Raw genomic sequence first — 18,151 nt, forward strand, 5'->3', positions numbered from 1 at the left:
TAATATGTGGCTATAAAAACAGTTGCAAAAAAAGAAAATTACAAAAATTGGAAAAGAGGCAAGACATTTTCCGATTTCAATACAAACTCCGGAGCCCCAAACAATTGCTATTTTCTCTAATTCATTCATCGTAACACTAGTATACATGAAAGCAAATAGTTATAATATAATTAATTATCATAAGTAGAAAATACATACATCCCGGACGGATTTCTGGGAAAATTACTATGAATTAACGTCAATTATTCTAGTATAATTTGAAACATTTCCAAATGCTTGATAGTACGTTATAATAAACAGAGTAGCTACTAATACGAGACTCCTGGGATATTTTCCGATAATCAATTTAATTTTTACGTCTCGAATTACAGTGTGTGAGATTTGGCTCAGTTGCCACTCGGAATAAATAATTTAAAAAAGTAAAAGTACATTACAACACATGTCAAATAAGATGTTCACATTTCAAAATAGCACAGATATACAGATGGAGAGAGAGAGAGAGAGAGAGAGAGAGAGAGAGAGAGAGAGAGAATTATTTATGAATCTGAATCGTCAATCAATTACAAACAATTCTGCGAGTCGAATTAATTAATTGAACGTCATAAATAAGTTTTATATGATTATTCAGTGTAAAGATTTGGAGAGGCCACTCTCATTAACTGGTTAAAATGAAATTGTATACTTACTAATAAAAATATGTTTAAAAAATATGTGTTAGCTAACTGCTACTCGAACCAAAAACACACATACAGGCGTATACGTACAGAAACACACGCACAAATATTCATATATATATATATATATATATATATATATATATATTTATATATATATGTGTGTGGGTGTGTGCCTTTGTGTGTATGTGTATGTATATATATATATATATATATGTATATATGTATATATATACATATATACATATATATATTTATGTATATATATATGTATACATATATATATTTATGTATATATATATATATATATATATATATATATGTATGTATGTATGTACTTATGTACCCATACGCCTGTATGTATATATTTTCGTTAGGCTGAGTGTAAGATAATTTCTTTAGTTATCGTATCTAACTGAAATTTCGTAGGTTGTTTTATGATAAGTTGCAGCGAAATAAATATTACGATATCCTCCATACGCAGTTTGTGTTACTAGCTCGTAAACACATGGTATTAACTTTAAAAGCACATTAAATATAAAAGGATTTCTCTGGAACTAGAGGTCTTTTTAGCAGTAAGTGTGCCGAACTAGGTAATATATTATGCGTTCTGTGTAGGATTAAGAATTATTAGAGAATAATTTTGAACGAAAAAATGCTCACATATGTATCAACATTCAGTCTTTAATTCTTAAAACAACGGATGTCACTTTTCCTGTGTTTTATGTCAAGCATATAAATTAATTAAATGTGTTTTGATGTATTTGTCTGGGTTATATTTAAGCACATTAAAAATAATAAAACATATAGCATCAGTTATATATATATATATTTATATATATATATATATATATATATATATATATATATATATATATATATATATATATATATGGGGGTATGCGTGTGAGTGTGCGAGTGTGTGTCTGTGTGTCTGTGTGTCTGTGCGTTAATTGACATTTGGAAGGTAGCGCTATTCAACTAACTTATAAGCGTGTATCTGGTTTTAGAATCGAAAATAGTATCGGCCCATATACAATAAAACATGTAAAGATACATCTTGTAGGAAAAATCACGCAGATAAACATAAACAAATATATATATATATGTATATATATATATATATATATATATGTGTGGGTGTGTGCATATATATACATGTGCGTGTGTATATATATATACATATATGTATATGTGTGTGTATGTGTGTGTGTGCGTGTGTGTGCATGGGCGTTAGTCTTTGAGCGTGTAATCCAAGGATTAGTGTATATTCAGTTTATATCTTTTCAGCGTGGGTAGACATTATAGATGATTCATGAACTAACGGCACTATTAGTAATTCGCAACAAGCTGTCGTGGATTACTTTCAATATAATTTTTATAGCAGCATGACATATTTATAATATACATTGAAATCGAATTAAATTGCGAAAAATACCTTAGAAAATCATATCATATCAGCAGAATAGATTACACAATGCATCAGGACATGGGGAAGTTAATAGTTAGGAGGTTGGTATCATGATCGCTCCAGTAACCTTCTAGAGTCACTCCTGTCTACGTTGTAAAACATTAGGTAATTCCTGCGGAAATCGTATTTTAACGACCGAATAATAATACAGTGGCCAACCTGAAAATAGAATTGATGTGTTTAAGAATAGTTTCAGGAAAAGCAGTAGACACTATGAAAACATCTCCACTAACACTAGAATATTTCCTCATAAAATATCTGCTGACAGTAGTTTATTTACTACACATATAATTTAATTCAAAATTGCATAATAATAAAATAATAATAATAATAATAATAATAATAATAATAATAATAATAATAATAATAATAATAATAATAATGGTTATAAAAAGTGATATATTATTTTTAATATTCAAATATATTTATTTCTTAACAATTAACACCAATTCCGTGCATATTCCGTTCATCAATCTTTCTTTTATCTGTTTTCTCTACATAACGATTACCAATCAACATCTGCCATCTCTAACTCTGCATTGTACTACTCTACTAAGTCACATAACGATTTTACTCTACGTCATAATGCAGTAAAATTCGTTTCACACTATGTCGTATTTTGTAACGTTCTCCAAATTGCACACAATTAAATAACACCACTCTGATGAGGCTGTTATGTGCAATTATTAGGTATTTGAAATAAATATGCACGTGTACCTATACGTATATTCATATCTATCCAGCACTGGGTGTCCACAAAGTCTGGCTACATTATGTAGTCAGACTTTGTGGAAGCATCCTGTAGATTATGTAGCCAGACATTGTGGGCACCTTATATATATATATATATATATATATATATATATATATATATATATATATATATATATATATATATATATATATGGTGCCCACAAAGTTCGGCTACATTATGTAGCCAGACTTCCACAAAGTCTGGCTATATTATTATTATTATTATTATTATTATTATTATTATTATTATTATTATTATTAAAAAAGAAAAGCTCCACTTCCAATATATATATGCACATTTTTTTATATAGCAGGGAGACAAGACGTTTCCTTGGGTAGTAATGAATATCGACAAATACTCCATCGTCCCATAATTTTAATGTCCGGGAATCGGTTAAATAATCTGTTTTTCATTAAAGTCGAATTGTCTTTAGTTGAGGATCACAACGGTTCACATGCATCTAGAAGTGATTTTGTCGGCAGTATATTGTAGTTTACATTGCAGTATATCCAATGTTTATTTTAGTAAATTATTTTCATAGATAATGCTTTTAATTAATTTTTAAATGAAAAAGGCAACTATCATGGTTCAATTCTGCTCAAATAAAAAAAAAACATTTACTTAAAACACGACGTATCATATTCAAGAATCGTGATAATTTTATACGGTATTTCCTTAAGTGATTTTTGTTCCCTAGTTTGGGAAATGAATTAGAAAATATCTTATATTCTCTCTAAACATCTGGCCTTGATGGAGTGGAATTCTTTACTCTGTTGAAAATCTTAACCCTATTCGTTCATCAGATTATTTTGATTATTGATATTAATTGAAGACATTCCGAAACAATCCCTATCTATAAATACTTCGGGTACATAAAGTATCTTCCTGTGAACTTTCATAAAAACATCGGTTATCTGTTTTTAGAGTGCATAGAGAATGAACTCTCAGACATACAAACACAATGCTTCATTATATAATAGTATCGACCGGTGTGTCTATCTAGCTTTACATATCTCCTTATCTTGAGTTAAGTATATTGAGAATTGGTATATGAATTTCTATTGGCGGATTATACGATGCTCTTTGTGTAACCAAATCGAGCTTAGGTATCTCGGACGATGTCAAAATATTGTTAATTCACGACTCGCACAGCAGTCAACGATTAGCGTAATAGTTAGAGTCCTTAACTGTCGCACAGGTGGCCGTGTTTGAATCCTGGCTTGAGGTAGTTGCCTGTCCAGAAGCGAAACAGTACTGTATGTATATTACTATATAAATACACACACACGCGCACACATACACACACACACACACACACACACACACATATATATATATATATATATATATATATATATATATATATATATAGTCCTCCGCATACAGTACTGTTTCGCTGTTTCACAGCTCATCAATGCAGCTAGACAGTACACAGCCTCAAACCAGGACTGAAACCCGACAGTCAAGTCTCCTTATCATTACGCTAATGGGCGGATGCCGTGCAAGTCGTGAATAAACGATGTTTTGACATAGTGGATATACCTAAGCTCGATTTTTTACACAAAGAGCACCGCTTTATACGCTTATAGTAATCTGTGTATCACTTCTGAATATGCTCAACTCAAGATGGGGAACATTATATATATATATATACATGCATATATATATATATATATATATATATATATATATATATATATATATACATATATATAGGCTTTATGTTTTGACAAGCTTCTGGCTTGACCTTTACTCCCGATCCGAAATTGAGCACGTACATCAAATCTATTGGCAAAGGCGCTGGAAAAAACAGTACGAGCCTTCTACCGCTCCAGTAGATATCTCATTGTTTATGCAATTCTCTACCTATATAAAAACCAGGTCCGGTTAACGATGGAGTGATGTTGCCGCATCTGGGCAGGAGCTGCTAGAAACAGCTTTTCCTGTCTTGACAGAGTTCAAAATAGACTTCGTTGCTTAGTGGAGGATGCCCTTTTCTCTTGCCTGCAACCTCTTTCCCACAGGAGAGATGTAGCGGGTCTCTCCCTGCTTTATCGATATTTTCATGGTAGAACTTTAATCTATAGCCACTCTTCGCCACACATTTACGGAAAACACTCGTCTAGCCAGAACCGCTATCAAAATTTTCCCACACTCTGTATCTATGCCTACACTTAAACGTAGATTCTATGAACAGTACTATTTTCTTAAAACTGCTCGGCTGTGGAATTCTATTCTGTTTGCCTGCTTTTTAGCTGATTACCATCAGATTTATTTCAAGTCCAACGTGAACAACTTCTTATTGGACCGCCCCCTCCTAAGTAATCCAAGTTATAAAATTTCCACTTATATTTACTACGCTACAATCACAATGACATATATATACCCCATTTACCGTTATTCTCGAGTAGCACCTTTGTCTTGATAAGTGGTGCCCCTCATGTAAAAAAGAAGAACTCCACCTCCTTACAGAGTTCATCGCCAACAAGGAGATTATGTTTTGGGCGGGCATCATTGGGGATAAGTTCGTTGGATCATTCCGAGTTCCAGAAGGTTTTAAACTTACCAGCTATACGTACACGGCCTTTTAGGATACACATTTGTCACCAGGGTTAGATGACCTACTATTGTCACGTCGCTTTCAGATGGTGTTTATGCGTGATAATGCACTCTCACATTCTGGAGCCTTCCTTGAATCCATCTCTTTAGAAAAACCCCTCATCAGCTTGCCACTGTGTTCTCCGGATCTTTACCCGATTGAAATCTCTGATCAATGTTTAAAAGAGGTGTTTATGAGGGGGCAGAGCAATTAAATTTAAAGGATTCCCTGTGGAAGAAAATAGTTGGTATCGACAGAACCATAACTCCTTTTCAGATCAAATAATTGTATTCCTCGGTGGACGAAATGTTGTTTAAATTTATTTTTAAAACGGTGAATATATCAATGAATAATTAAATCATTTAAGGTTTATCACCTAGTATGTGCTTTTGTTTATTATTCTTCCACAGACAAATATAATACAAAATAAAGTGTTCATTATTAGACATTGTATTTTTACCCTAATGCAACATTTTAAGAGACCTGCAATAAACGATGTAAATTTCTTGATAAAGACTAAGATGTCATAACTTTGTGAATATCGCATGAATTTGAATACAAATTTGGTGAATAACATGAAGCAGTCATTTGATTATACAATTTATATTTTTTGTAAGATATATTTAGTGAATTTTTTTATATTTTACTAATCTGCAATAAAGCGATTGACTCAGTTTCACGCAGCAGCCGCCGATAGCGTAGTGGTTAGGAACCTTGTATGTCGTGCAGACGGTCGGGTTTCAATCCTGGCTTGAGGTAGTTACCTGCCTAGCCTCACTGATGAGCTGCAAAACAGCGAAACAGTACTGTATGTGGATGAGTATATATATATATATATATATATATATATATATATATATAGAGAGAGAGAGAGAGAGAGAGAGAGAGAGGGCATATTTGTATGTAAAGAGATAGATAGATTGATATAGCACATACTTTTGCAATTTCATAAGTTCCATATCAGCAACCAGTGATCAAAACTTAACATATAAATTCTCGTTTGAAGTAGGCTATATAACATTTGCCTTTAAGATCCCATATTATGGTTGTCATAAATAACCCAGAGCCTATTTTTAGCACTTTTTTTTAAAGACATAAAATATTTAAGCCATACTCATATGTTTTCCTAGATTTGCATATCGAGTGTATAAGAATTATTTCATACTGGATATATTCATTATCGCACCATATTTCTAAAAGAGGAGAGATATAACATATAAGAAATATTTATAATCAATTCTCCCCTTGCTGTTATTTTAGATCATTTTAAAACATAGCAATTTTTTTTAATCTCCCATCATCCCATCAAGGCCAGAATTTTTCGGAATACATACATATATATATATATATATATATATATATATATATATATATATATATGTATATATATATATATATATAGAGAGAGAGAGAGAGAGAGAGATAGAGAGAGAGATAGGGAGAGAGAAAGCTACAGCGGTATCCACTAAAAAAACAGGCTTTAACTCTAATTAGGTCCCGTTTCTTAATGTTTTGTCCTAATGAAATGAAACTGTGGTCATAACAAGTTTATTATATTCAAAACAGCACATAAAACACTAAGGTATTTGCCCTTTTTTCCTCCCTTCTACAGCATATGTTCTAGATAGCTTACATTTAGCTCCGTGCATTTCTTGAGGCGCAGAACGAAGTTGTACATGACGTTCTTACGGACCGAATTCGTAATGGCTCTCATCTCCTCCCTGATTGCTTCCTTGAGTTTTGTGATGGGTCTGGGTTTCCCTGCCAAGACTTTGTCCGTAAGATAGCCCAAAAGAAAAAAAATTGAGGAGGGGCTTGGGTCCGGGCTATGGGGTGCCCACTCAAAATCAGGCTTGAGACGATCACTCATCCTCCGAAGTTCGCTTTCAGCCAATTTCGGGACAGGTTTGAGGTGTGAGAATTTGCTCCGCCCTGCTGGAACCAGAACTTACTCATGAGCGACGGTTAAATTGTCTGGAACTCACTCTTGAAGGTTTTGAGGATCTCCACATACCGCTCTTTAGTGACTGTCACTGTTGCGCCAGATTCTTCGATGAAGATTGGTCCGATGATGACTCTGGCCGAAATTGCAGCCCACACTGTGCACCTATGAGAGTGCAGGGGCTTGGTGCATACTTAATAGGGTCTGGACTACCTCCAGAAGACATTTGTCTTGGAGTTCGCTTTTCCATCAAGATGGAAGTGGGCTTCATCTGAGGTCAAACGAGGTTTAGGAAACTTGATGATCTTCTCGAGCATCCTGACTGCTATAGCCCTTCTCTACTTCTTATCAGAGACTGTAAGGGTCTGCAGCGTCCGTACTCTCTATTGGTAAGACATGACATCGTTCACCAGCACGCTCCTGTAAGTCTCACGGGACATACCGGGGGGCTGACTTCGCTTGCGCACAGAGCGTTTCGGACTCTGCTGGAGAGACTCTGTTACTGGTTCGACCAGCTCGGCTGTTTGCTTCTTGGGACGTCCCGAGTAGCTTGGACGGTTCTGTCTGGCAGCGTTGAGGTTCTCCACGCTCCCATACTTCTCGAAGTGGTCCACCCAGTTCTGAACTCTGCTTTTGGATGGAGCCTTTTAACATTCGAACTGACGCATGAAATTGCCCTAGGCTTTCTTAAACGAGCCTGTCTTGTAGTTTAATTTAACACAATGTATTCTTTGTACCAGCTCCCACTGGAGTCTTGGTGAACTAACGGTCGTTGATTCTGCTATATCCTGTAAAATAATGGCAATCGGTGAATAAATAATGGGTATATCACATAAAGTGTAACGGGGCCCGTATTTTTTTGGTAACCCTATATATATATATATATATATATATATATATATATATATATATATATATATATATATATACATATATATATGTGTGTGGGGGGGTGATTAAATTTAGAGGGAGATAAAACTGACAGGCTAACGGAGAGATCTTTACGAAACGAAAGGTTAAATTTGGAGAAAAAACCCACGACGACCTTAATCAAATTTAAAGTCTTTTTTCTGCCTCTTCACTCTATATATTTTGCGGACTTTTTAGTTATAATCATTATATTTGGTATATATTATGAGATTTTCTGATTATCTATTGTTTTTGCCTTTTTTTCTGCAGTTGAATTATAATATTAGTAAATTAAATTTTCTTCTTTCTTGGAAAGTAATGAAAGCTGAGAACAAAGCACACACTCGCATTGGATTATTAGTATTTTTTAAATCTCTAGTTTCTTTCTCCACTAAAAATGAAGTCGCAATAAAACAACCAATTTCTAAAAACGAAGAATTCGTCGTGGACAAAAGTCTACTTTTGGGGAAATCAGCAAACTCGGACAGCAACAAGCCCTTAATCTGTATGCATATATTCATATATCAAGAGTTTCCCTAGCTCGTACGCACGTGCTACTTTATTGAGAGCATGGGCTAACCCTGGGCGTTTATTAGTATTTCATAGCATTAAACAAATTCTAGCTCATAAATCATAATTATATAGCAACTAGCATGACCCCTTAATCGGCGTTGCACGGTGGAATCATACCCCCATCGTAAAATAAATAATCTACAGTTAAGGTTGGGGGCCAATCATCGAGGTCTTACTGTTTATAACGGTGTCCATAATAGATACATCAACCTCCTCATATTAAGAACTTTGTATAAAATAGAGACACCTAACGTCGATAGGGTAGGAACGGCTTTGATAATAGACACCCCATGTTATAAGGGAGATTGTCAAAGTATTTGGCCACAAACTTTACGATATTTATTGTCTGCACGCTTACTCGAAAAAACTATCAATCAGACAAAATGTTGGTGGAGTGGCAGTGCTGTGGAAGGAGAAGTAGATTTGTTTATCGCGCACGTGCAGAACAGTGAATAACAGTTCATAATGTATGTCATTATACCTCGAAAACCACATGTCTCGTCTTGTCTGATGCGTATTTTATTTTATTCAAATTAAAACAACGTTTCTATATGAACTCTCATCTCATCCTTGACGTTATTCTCGCACGGTTCAAACATTGAAAAATACAACTGCTAGAAACAAAATTCTCCAAATTTACAGCATGGCAAGGAAGAAGAAAAGATAAAAAAGAAACAAAACAACACACTGAAAATGGAGTATACCTCTGAAATATATTTGTGATAAATTTGATAGAAGTAAAATATTTGTTTATTTTCCTAATATCACGTTGTATTTGGGTTTCAAGCGCACTTGATACGTATTTTATTTTATGTAGATTATTAATGTAAAAAATGCAAAGTGGAAAAATTACAACGCTGAAACCAACGAAGCAACGGTATTTGTAATAGACGTACACATCATCAGAAAAAGTTGAAGGAACTAATTTGTACCAAATTGACGACTATTTATATGTGTAACTTAAAACTGAATATGATAGTAAGTTTTTGTAAACATTACTCTGTAATATCGTGGAAAATTACGCGAGGAAATTATAATTGATTTAAAACAATACGTGGCGATATGATGAATGCATAACTACGCAATTCGTGAATATAATCGAGTTTTAGTTTTTTTTTTATTTTATAAAATGCTGATTCGTGTAATCTACACGAATCAGCATGACTGACCATATAGTTTAACCTTTGGCGCGTTCGTTTTTTTAAGAATATGCTTAATCCCAAAGAATAGAATTATATGTTCTCGGCCAAGGAGAATAACCGGATGTTAGTGTGGAGATCTTACTTATTTTCGAATGGCGAAGTGTAAAGGTAGCTGTATGTCTATAATTATTTCATGCAGTGAATAAATTGTCAAGACATATAGTTATGATGTTTGTTTATGTACCTGGTGTTTACTGGGAGCGGTAAGAGTACTTTGGAGTTGAGGGAGGAATACCAACTTCCTCGGCTTAAGATCTTTGCGAACGTGATTATGTCGCTTGTAAGAAGTAAGATAGGATTTTATTATGACAAATAAATGTGTATGTGACGGCGTACAAAAGTTTCATAAAATGGTGCGTAATAGTTTAGACACAATGCATTTATATATGAAGGAATTGCAAAATTATTAATGAATGCATTGTGAGATGGGAGGTTTTGTGAGTCTAACTGAGTATCATGAAAGTTGTTTTTTCGCCTTGTTTTTCATAAATGCTTATTAGTAATTTCTTAAGTTATTAATTGTGCATCCTTACAGAAATCACCTTTTTGGTTACGTTTGAATGGAACTTTTATATTTTAAAAACTTATTTCGTAGAACGCTTACATTATTTAAAACTACATATTCGATAAAATATCCAGTGGTGATAAATTGTCTTGAATAAATCTCTCATTCACATTTCTCCCTCATAATATTTTAATATTTTATGGAACGTAAACAAAATGAGCTTACATTAACCTCGTGACTCTGGACTCCATTTATTTTGTCTACGTTTCCATTTCATAAGAACTGTTATTGACAAATTGAAAAATACTTGTTTTTTTTTTCAGGGTTGAAATCTAGCTCCCGAGATATAATTAGAAAGAAAAATTAAATGAAAAAAACTTACTTTCCTTATTAATTCATCCGGAAGTAGGGAAATAAAGAAATACGATACTTAAATCCTAGACAAGTGTCGGCATGTATTACCTGATTACCACGCCGGAAAAATATACACAAAGTGAGATCAGGAGTAAGTCAATGATACAGCTTCTAAGATATTATGGTCGTTTAGGGACGATTGCATGGAAACAAACCAGTAATAGTATAAAAGGCTAAATGCCATTTACGGAGAAGCTTACTATTGATTACAGTTTCTAACATAAATTTATACATCGTTTTTAATATACGACATAATCAAGGCGCGGGGGCCACTCAAGAATGAGGATTAACGAACTTGGATAGTTGGACACTTAGTTAATCAAGATGAGCATACGAAATAACAATGGAATGGGAAAATGATACACTTAAGTTTATCTGATTATTTTTAAAAAAACGACTTAGTAAGTTTTTGCTTCCATTCGACATTTTATCTGCTTTACTCCTCTGCATCGCAGACACTGCTTAAAAGTAATATTTTTTTCTTGCAAGATGCGCTTTGTATTTTGTAAAGAAGAAGAAATTGAAGTATTCTTTTGTGGTTGTTTACTCACAAATTCTTGCTGTGAATGTGGGCAAAAATTGCCACTTAATCAAACAGCAATAATGAAAACAACCGTGTAGTAGATAGAACTGTTTGTGGATGATTCAAATTAGATTATCGATATTTTATGTGTGATCGTCAATTTACATTAAAGATATGCATAGGTCTTATCACAATTAAAAAAAGCATCTTGGACTCGAGTTAATTTTTAAACTAAGCGTTCTGTGTTCAATTAATTTGTAGCCTAGTCATGAAATTCCATCTCCCTGGAAACCGTATGTTTTCATCTCTACTTTAAGTATTTCATGGACTAGCTCTATAAAACTGCTGGTAGACAATAAAACAAACTTTCTATTGATACATAATATTTATCACCTTTATATATATATATATATATATATATATATATATATATATATATATATATATATATATATATATATACATATATATATATATATAGCCAGTAGAGTTTAGTTTCCTAGAAGTACATCCAATGGAACAACATGTGTCTACCAAAGAGTGCTCAATGAGTGAACAGAGCAGGTATATGCAATTTATTTTTACAAATATTGATGGCTACATATGTGCATACATGTCTCTGTAATCACCCGCGTTGGGGGATTACGTCTTAAGGCCAAGAATTATCGTCGATAATTCTTGGCCTGAAGACGTAATCCCCCCCCCCAACGCGGGTGATTACAGAAACATGTATGCACATATGTAGCCATCAATGTTTGTATAAATGCATTTCATATATATATATATATATATATATATATATATATATATATATATATATATATATATATATATATATACTAGCATTTCAGCCCGGCGTTGCCCGGGTGTTTGGAGGTGCATGTTGAGCAAAACAAAAAAAAAATCAGTCACTTTTATTTTAAATTTGACCGCTATTATTTCCCTTTTACATTTATTGTTTTGGGCTTAAATCAAGTTATTAAGTCAGATCCATGCCAAAGAAACCTCTATCTAAAATTTCAAATGTTTAGGCACAATATTGTCGAAGGAGTTTGGTAGAGATCTCAAAGGTAACCCCTTAACAGTCAAACTTCTGTCCGAAAACGGACCATAAACATTTTCCCAAATCTCAGTACCCTGTATATCATTTATCGAGTCCGTAGACTTTAAATTGACAGACTTCTAGCGTAGGGAAATGTATACACACAGACACCCACACAGACACGTTGACTTTAAGAGATATACTATCACGGGTGATCGACGTCGCCCGGGCATTTGGGGGTGTATGCTGAGAAAAAAAATTTAAAAGGGCATTTTTTTTTAACTTTGACCCCTATTATGACCCCTTAACATTTATTGTTTTGGGCTGAAAGTTATTAAATTAGATCCATGTCCGAGGAACCTATATCTAAAGTTTCAAGTGTTTAGACACAAAATTGTCGAAGGAGTTTGGTATAGTTCTCAAAGGTCAAATCGTTGAACTTTGACCCCTTTACACCCAAATTTCTGTCGGAAAACGAGACCACATAGATTTTCCCAAATCCCAGTACCCTGTATATCACATTTTGCGTCTGCAGACTAAAAATTGAATGAGTTATTTCGTAGTGAAATGTACAAACACACACACAGACACACAGACAGACACACACAGACAAACAGACACGTTCACTTTTATTGATATGTTTGTATGGGTGCCCGGCGTTGCCGGACGTTCGGATGTGTATGCTGAGCAAAAAAAAAAAAGGTCAATTTTTTAAAATATTTTACCACTATTATGACCCCTTAACATTTATTGTGTTGGGCTCAACACAAGTTATTAAATTAGATCAATGCCGAAGGAACCTATATCTTTAATTTCAAGTGTTTAGGCCCTAAATTGTCGGAGGAGTCTGATATTGATCTCAAATGTCATATCGTGTAAGTTTGACCCCTAAACGGCCCAATTTCTGGCCGAAAACAGACCACAAAGACTTTTCCAAATCTCAGTACCCGGCACATCAAATTTCGAGTAGACTTAAAATTGACTGAGTTATTGCGTAAGAAAATGTACCCACACACACGCAAACACACAGACGCATATACACCCTCACTTTTATAGATATACTAGAATTCCAGGCTGGCCTTGCTCGGGTGTTTGGATGTGTCTGGTGATCAAAAAAAAAAGAAAAGAAAAAAAGATGTAGTAGGAAGGCAGGCTCGAACCCGTACCCCGAAGAAGGAAAAGCATGAGGTTTATGCTGCTACGACCACCGGCAAACCGGAAGTGATATTTAAAAAAAAATTAAGGCTAGACAATCAAAAGGAGAGGATTGCTTTCAAAAATAAGCGCGAAAAGAGCGACCCCCCCTCTGCAGAAATGTCCCCAGTTGAAGGTGAAGATAGTAATGTTTTTAGCTAATTCTTCGATATTTGTCGTTGAAAGGTCCAGCTTTAAAACGCTACTGATATTGGTAAAATCCGTCGACTCTATCAAAGTTTTACGCAGATATGCAAACATACATGCATACATACATTGTCATATTGGTAAATAAAAATTTTCGACCCAAACCGATTAAAATCTTGCTATATCTATGAATGTCCTGTATGTAAACTTTCAAATGTTTATACCAGAAATTCTCTTAGTAATTTGGTAGAGGCTGCCGAGGTCAATTTTCTAAAACTTTGACGCCTATTATAACCCCTTAACATTACACACACACACAGACACCCAAATACACAGACACGTTCACTTCGACAAAAAAAAAACGATTAATTTTTTTAAAACTTTGATCCCTATTAAGACCCCTTAGCATTTATTGTTTTGAACTCGAACTAATTTATTAAGGTAGATCCATGTCCAAGAGAACCTATATCTAAAAGTTCAAGTGTTTGGACCCAAAATTGTCGGATGAATTTGGTAGAGTTCTCAAAGGTGAAATCGGTGAACTTTGACTCCTTTAAAGCGAAATGTCTGGCCGAACACCGATCACAAACATTTTCCCAAACCTCAATACCCTGTATATCATATTTCGCGTCTGCAGACTAAAAATTGGCAGAGTTATTGTGTATGGAAATGTGCACACACATACACACATACACGTTCATGTTTATAAATATAATAGCATAGGTGCTCGCCGTTGCCCGGGTGTGGGAAAGTGTATGCTGAGCAAAAAAAAAAAAAAAAAAAAAAAAAAAAAAAAAAAAAAAAAAAAAAATTATTTTTTTTTTAATTTGACCCCTATTATGACCGTTAAAATTTATTGTTCTGGGTTTAAATAAAGTTATTAAGTTAGATCCATGTCCAAGGAGTCTATATCTAAAATTATTTTTTTATTAAGTTATTGCGAAGGAAAATGTACACAGACACACAGACAGACAGACAAACACACACACACACAAACACGTTAACTAATATAGATATATTAACATTTTAGCCCGGCATGGCCCGGGTGTTTTGATGTGTATGTTGAGCAAAAAAAAAATGTTGTAGTAGGCAGGTAGGCGTGAACCCATACCGCGAAAGAGGAAAAGAACGGGGAAAACGTGACGTCTTTGCTGTTAAGACCACCGCACACCAGGAAGTGACGTAGGTTTTAATTAAGGTTAAACTATCGAAAGGGGAGGATGACTTTCAACAATATCGGCGGAGAAAGCGACGCCCCTGTAGAAAATTGCCCAGCTGAGAGGTGAAGATATTAATGTTTTTAGCGAATTTTTCGATATTTGTCGTCTTAAAGGTCAAACGTCAAAACGGTGTTGATCTTTATAAATCCCTCAACTCTGTCTAAAGTTTTAGGCGACATGCAAACATACATACATACATTTATATATTGGTAACTACATATTTTCGACCGAAACCGATTAAAAAGCGTGACGTATCACTGAATAACCTTTATGTAAAATTTCAAATGTTTAGACCAAAAATTGGCTGAGTAATTTGGTAGAGACCGAAGAGCTCATTTTTTTATTAATTTGACCTCTATTATGACTCCGTAACCATTATTATTTTGGACTCTAATAAATTTATTAAATTAGATCCATGCCCAAGGAACCTATATCTAAAATTTCAAGTGTTTAGACCCAAAATTGACGAAGGACTTTTGTAGAGTTGTCAAAGGTCAACTCGTTAAACTTTGACCTATTAAAAGCATAATTTCGAGCCAAAAATCAATTACATAGATTTTCCCACATCTTCGTATCCTGTATATCAAATTTCGAGTCTGTAGGTAAATATTGTCAGAGTTATTGCGTAGGAAAATGTACACAGACAGACACTCAGCCACACACATACACAGGTACGTTCACTTTTATAGATATACTAGCATTTCAACCCGGATTTGCCCGGGTGTTCCGGGTGTTTTGGATGTGTATGTTGAGCAAAAAAAAAAAAAAAAAAGCTGTGGTAGGCTCGAACCCGTACCGCGAAGTAGGAAAGGAGCGGGGAAAAAAACCTGACGTCTTTGCGGTTACGACCATTGCCAAACCTGAATCGATTTGTGTTTACATTAAGACAAGACAATCTAAAGGAGAGGATATCTTTCAAAAATTTTGGCGAAAAAAGCGACCCCACACTGTAGAAATGTGCTTAGCTGGAGGTGAAGATGTTAATGTTTTTAGCCAATTTTTCGATATTTTTTTTAGGAAAGGTCGAATTTCAAAACGATATTGATCTTGGTAAAATGCGTGCTTCTCTCGAAAGGTTCATGCAGACATGCAAACATACATACACATAAACATTTATATATTGGTAACTTTAAATGTTCGATCCAAACCGATGATAAAGCCTGCCCTATCTCTTAATACACATTATGCAAAATTTCTAATGTTAAGACCAGAAATGTCTGTGTAATAAGGTAGAAAACGCAGAGGTCATTTTTTTTAAATTTGGACCCCTATTATGACCACTTAAAATTTATTGTTTTGGGCTCAAATAAAGTTGTTCAGTTGGATCTATGTCCAAGGAACATATATCTAAAATTTCAAGTGTTTAGATAAAAAAATTGTCGGAGAAGTTTGGTAAAGTTTTCAAAGATACAGATCTTTGAACTTTGACCCCTTACAGCCAAATTTCTGGCCGAAACCGATCACATAAATTTTCGCAAATTTCAGTAACCTGTATATCAAATTTCGAGCCTGTAGACTAGAAATTGACAGAGTTATTATTTAGGGAAATGTACCCAGACAGACACACAAAAAGACACACAGACAGATACACAGACACGTTCACCTTTATAAATACACTAACATGGTTGCCCGACATGGCCCGGGGTGTTGGAGGTGTATGCTGAGCAAAAAAAAAAATGTCAATTTTGTAAAATTTAACCCCGGTATGACCCTTTAAAATTTATTCTTTTGGGCTCAAATAAAGATATTAAGTTAGATCCATGTCCGAGGAACATATATCTAATATTTTAAGTTATTGGACTAAAAATTGTCGGAGATTGGTAGAGTTGTTAAAGGTCATATCGTTAAACTTTGACCATTATTAACAGCCATATTTCTGGCCGAACCCACATCTCATCGATTTTCCCAAAACTCACTACCCTGTATACCAAATTTCGAGTCTGTAGACTTATTGTAGACTTACTGTAGAGTTATTTCGTAAGGAAATGTACACAGACAAGCATATAGACATACACACAGACACGTTCACTAATAATGAAAAATTAAAAAAAAAACGGGAGATAAAGGCAGAGACATGTGCATGGGAGTATAATATCTTTCAAAACCGCTCATTTCTTGTAACTAAAAAGACAAATACTCGAGCTGAAATCGAAACCAAAACCTAAAGACAATGTGTCAATATCGATTATCATTTGGCCAGCTTGAGATGATATTTAAAAAGTGTTTTTAAACTTACTTATTCTTCATATAAGTAATGTGTAATGTGAACGATTTACACATGCGCATTCGTATAACAGTTGACAAACTGTTAAAATTCCGAAAGTCAACACTTACAATTTTTTTTCAACTTGCACTTAATATTAGCCTATTTTCACCATGAAAACGGATTGAAATGAAGTTCACATGTCTGGCTACCCAATATAACAAATTTCCCGTTTGTAGTTTAAAAATACTTGCATATAGACTTTGAAAAATTTCCTCATTGGTATAGATGTACTATATATACCTGGCATTTCATGGCATTAAATATAACTTTAAATCCTTAAAAAAAAAATGAAGTAAAAATAACCGGAAAGACAATGAGATATATGTATTCGAGTGTTATCTTTTTTTTCTAAACACATGGCTTTTTTGCAAGAAAAAAGTACTCGAACTAACATCAAAGTCAAAACCTAGAGATAGTGAGACAAGTACGATAACCATTAGGCCAACTTTACACCTTCTTTAAAAAAGTGATTTCAAACCTGCTTTATCTTAACATTAAATAAACGATTCGCACAAATGAAGTAAAAAAAAAACAAAAAAAAACAGTTGCCAAACAGTTAAAGTCAGATGACCCCCGAAGCACTATTTTTTTTAAATTTTGACATCTGAACCACCCTTTTCTGGATGAAAACCGATGAAAATTTTTGCAGATACGTGAATGCGTTATATACCAAGTTTAAATTCTGAAAGTCAAAACTGCATTGAATATATATGATG

At 34.0% G+C, this 18,151-nt stretch overlaps 1 protein-coding gene across 6 annotated transcripts in view; it reads right to left on the minus strand.

The window, feature by feature from the left end:
• The window catches only part of LOC145276816 (putative G-protein coupled receptor 139), a 715,998-nt gene that overhangs the window by 689,200 nt on the left and 8,647 nt on the right, over positions 1-18,151 (minus strand). The window contains exon 2 of one of the 6 annotated variants that reach the window (XM_080128152.1): positions 2,113-2,304. The exons of the other annotated variants lie outside the window; for them this stretch is intronic. The gene's annotated coding sequence lies outside the window, so the exon portion shown is untranslated. The remainder of the gene's footprint in view (positions 1-2,112; positions 2,305-18,151) is intronic. 6 annotated transcript variants of the gene reach the window in all.

This window comes from Euprymna scolopes, chromosome 5, assembly GCF_053919585.1.
Source record: "Euprymna scolopes isolate OS-2025 chromosome 5, ASM5391958v1, whole genome shotgun sequence".
Classification (NCBI taxonomy): Eukaryota; Metazoa; Mollusca; class Cephalopoda; order Sepiida; family Sepiolidae; genus Euprymna; species Euprymna scolopes.